The following is a 4,649-nucleotide window of genomic DNA, read 5'->3' as shown; positions in this document are numbered from 1 at the left end:
TGCTATGCCATTTACAACATATTTAGAATTTAAAAAGCTAAACTTTGTGTAATATTATGGTATGTGACAGGAAAAAAATGAAGTAAAAGGAAAGAGAATGAAAAAGGTCTTTATTTCTTGGCTTTTTTTTTCTTGGTGGGAGTCTGTTGCAGGCTAATGTGATGAATGCAGATACTGCAACTTGTTCCTCTGTCTGATGCTTTCAGGAGTCTTGCAGGGGTGTGCTGTGCCTTCTTGATTAAGTTCCTAACACCATAAACAGCTTACTGTCCTGAAGTGTGAGCTGCAGAATCTGAAGATCCGCTGTACACACTAATCACAAAGCCCTTTATTCTGCCAGGTGATTATCTGGCTCACTTTGTGCTGGAGCAGGAAATTGTATGCAGCTTCATTGTACTAGCCTTTAAAGTGGAATTGGGTCTGTCTGTGACTGCCCTGGGCAGAATGACCCATGGTTCTGGATCAGCAGGTACCAAAAACAGCCTATTAAATCAAATCACTCCTTCACATTAAAAGACTCTGATATATCTGTTGGCAGTTGGTAGATGACCTAAGGACGTTTGTAGGGTTTTTTTTGTGTGTGTTTTTTTTTGTGTGTGGTTTTTTTTTTGTTTTTTTTTTTTTTAAGAGGCAGAGTGGACAGTGAGAGAGAGAGACAGAGAGAAAGGTCTTCCTTTTCTGTTGGTTCACCCTCCAATGGCCGCTGCGGCCAGCGTGCTGTGGCTGGCGCACCACGCTGAACCGAAGGCAGGAGCCAGGTGCTTCTCCTGGTCTCCCATGTGGGTGCAGGGCCCAAGCACTTGGGCCATCCTCCACTGCCTTCCCGGGCCACAGCAGAGAACTGGACAGGAAGAGGAGCAACCGGGACAGAATCCAGCGCCCCAACCAGGACTAGAACCCTGTGTGCCGGCGCCACAGGTGGAGGATTAGCCTATTGAGCCATGGCGCCGGCCTGACGTTTGTAGTTTTGATAGGCTTTCTGTTGCACTGAGGTGAGCCAATAATGCTGTGTCTTACTTGAATAAACACTTAGTAAATGTGTTTCAACATACTAAAGCAGACTGAATAACGTTTGAAAGAAAGTTCTCCATGAGTTGTGATGGTGAGCCAGAGCGACGAAGATAAAGTTTAATGAAAATAGGCATCAGATCCTATTTTTAGGCTGATATTAATAATAAAAAAGGTCTTATGTTTGAGTTGATTTTCACAAATTACAAATCACTTTTCATGTTTATCCATGCAATTTCTATTAAAATATCATTTTTCAACAACATAGAATATGTTATGCAGACAATATGAACAATTTGCTTGAAGTCACACATCTAGGAAATTGAGGATTGAATCCAATGTTGGACTTCTGATCTGAATCCCCAGACTCTTCCCAAGATACATTAAGATGCCTCACACAGCTAAGGGACTATTTGTATTTAGATGGAAGGAGCCCTGTCTTCATTGAAATGCTTTTGGAAAGTAGCAATTTTACTTATCTTCATGAAAATATATCATCTAGAATAAAACTTACAGTTTTACTAACCTCATTTACTAATCTGAAGCATATATCTTCTTCTAAACCTTATATTGTCAAATCTGAGATTTAGGAAAATTCATACAGAGCTACAGTAATTTCTCAAGGTGGTTAAAGTTCTGAAAATCATGTTTCACAAAGAGCAACTGAAGAACTTTGAGATATTCAGTCTGGATAAAGGAATATGGGGAATGGGAAAGTGATATGAGCAGAGAAAGTATATTCATTGACTCCAAAGGTCTGAAAGCTGTTGAGTCTGAGAATTAGAATTGTAGTTCCAGAGGCCAGAATAGGATGGAGGGACAGATATTATGGTCAGTTTTTATTAAGTATACAGAAAAATTTTAAAAACAAAAAAATTGCTAAAAAGTACATTTTCTTTGTGAGATACAACTTGTGAGTGATAAAGATGAGTAAATTAATTGCTGTTGATGATGTGATTATGGTTTTGGCACTAGGCAGGAGGTTGGGATAAATGTTGTAAGGGGCTCTAATATTCTGTGGCTTAACTTTTCTGGGAAATAATTAAGCTTGAACAGAGGGTGAAAACATCTCTTCTCTTAATCTACATTTTTGTGGTACCTTGATCTGACCAAAAATGGTAATCATAATACACCCAAATTTGGTAGCTTAAAACATATATCTTATGCATCAAGTATTTGGAGAGGCCTCCACAATATCTAGCATTCAGCTGGGAAGACACCATGGCCAGGTGAGACAGGGGAGAACTTGATGACTAGAATCTTCTGTAGCTGTGTTGTCCTGTATGGAAATAAGTGTCAATTGCATTGTTGAAATACCTAGTCTACATTGAGATCTGTTGTGATTTTGAAACGCTCTTCCTATACACACACACACAACATAATTTCAGATACTTAGTATGGAACAGAAAATAATTTAAACTATCTGTAGCTGAAGTTATGGCACAGCAAGTTGGGCCTCTGCCTGTGATGCCATATGAGGCACTGGTTCATGTCCTGACTGCTCCACTTCTGATCCAGCTACTTGCTGATTTACCTGGGAAGGCAGCAGAAGATGGTCCAAGATTAAATAAAATTAAAAAAAAAAAACCACTCTTATTGTTACAGTTACAGAGTTAGAGAGAGAGAGAAAGAGAGAGATCTTCCATCCTCTGCAGATTGCTGCACTGCCAGCATTGGGCCAGGCCAAAACCAGGAGCCAGAAGCTCCATCTGAGTCTCCCACATAGGTGGCAGGGACCCAAACACTTGAACCATGTTCCTCTGCTTTTCTCAGATTGTTACTAGGGAGCTGGAGCAGAAGTGGAGCAGCTGGGAATTGAACTGGCACCCATATGGGATGCTGGCATCACAGGTGGCGGGTTTATATGCTATACCACAATGCCAGCCCCCAATAAATAAAAAAAAGAAAAGAAAGAAAGAAAAAGCTCTTGGGGCTGGCACTGTGGCATAGTAGGCTAAACCTCTGCCCACAGTGCCGGTATCCTATATGGGCTCTGGTTTGTGTTCCCATTGCTCCTCTTCTGATCCAGGTCTCTGCTTATGGCCTGGGAAAGAAACAGAAGACAGCCACTGCATCTGTGTAGGAGGCCTGGAAGAGTCCACGTAAGAATTGCATGAAGCTCCTGGTTTTGGATTGGTCCAGCTCTGTCCACTGTGGCCATTTGGGGAGTGAACCAGCTGATGGAGGACCTTTCTCTCTATCTCTCCCACTCTCTATCTGAAATTCTACCTCTCTAATAAATAAAGTTTTAAAAAGCTCTCTTGTTGATAATTCATATGCTAATTATATATTAAAACGGTACTACTTTACATATGGTCTGTAAATGAAATATATTAACAAAATTGATTTAACTTATTTCTTTTTAATTTTAAAAATGTGACTAACAGAAAATTTAAAACTGAGGTAAGCATTTGGTGTAGCAGTGAAGATGCTACTTGAGGCATCTATGTCCCATACCAGAGTGTGTGGGTTCCAGTCCTAGTGTCTCTCTCTCTCTCTCTCTCTCTCTCTCTCTCTCTCTCTCCCTCTCATACACACACACACACACACACAAACACACTCTTTTATTTATTTGAGGGGCAGAGAGATGTGGATGGGGTAGAGTCTGGGCTTCCAATTCCAATCTTTGGCTAATGCACAGCCTGGGAGGCAGCAGGTGATGGCTCAAATATTTGGGTTTCTGCCACCCATGTGGGAGACCTGGATTGAATTCCAATTTCCTGGCTTTCACCTGGCCCAACCCTGGCTGTTGCAGGCATTTGAGGAGTGAACTAGTGGATAGCAGATCTCTCCCTCTCTTCCCCTACCTCTTGCTTTTGAAATAAAAATATAAAGAGAAAATGTAGAACTGTCTGTGTGGTTCTCATTCAGTATACTAGAATGCCAACACGTTGTGCCTTTATATGTGACTTAAGTTTCCTCCTAGTATGGTGGTCTCAGGATAATTGAAATTTTTATATGACATTTCAAAGCTCCAAACACAAGCTTTCCAGTGAGCAACATGGAAGCTGCATTGGTTTTTTTGACTTAGCTTTGGAACTCATGCTGTAACACTTTTGGTTCATTTGATTAGTTACCAGCAAATTACAAGCCTACACAGGTTCAAGAGAAAGGTAAAACATTGTAGGAGACCACATGATTTTAGAACTCTTAAAGATTTTGGAAAATGTGATTGACAACCTGTTATCAGGACAGAGTTATGAAATCTTCAGATTAAAAGCCTCATTCTTACAGTTTAAGTAAAGTCCTAGGTTAAAGTTCATTTAGAGACTCTGAAGTTGTAAAAATAAATAATGATATATTTTAGAGATTGCATTAAAGCCATCTTTAAGTAGGGATGAAATTGAAAATGTAAACTGTCCTTTAAACGTTTAAAAAGCCACTCACTTGCTAAGGAAACAACCATAAATTAAATTTGGTGGTCACAGAGTTGAATCACACAATACAGAATATCTCCACTTTTCCTTTTTGGTTTATTTATAGTTAACCAGCAGAAGCATGTTCCTAATTTCTAAAAGGTGCATATTCCAAACTGGTGGGAAAAAAAACTTTCCTTTCTCCAAATGTATTTAAGCTTTTTTCTTCATTTAAGTAAGCCCTTTGAGTATCAATGGTCAATTTATAAAATATGATATACGCGA

This window comes from Lepus europaeus, chromosome 3 (genome assembly GCF_033115175.1).
Source record: "Lepus europaeus isolate LE1 chromosome 3, mLepTim1.pri, whole genome shotgun sequence".
Classification (NCBI taxonomy): domain Eukaryota; kingdom Metazoa; phylum Chordata; class Mammalia; order Lagomorpha; family Leporidae; genus Lepus; species Lepus europaeus.
The sequence above is the reverse complement of the archived record's forward strand: the minus strand, read 5'-3'. Positions refer to the sequence as shown.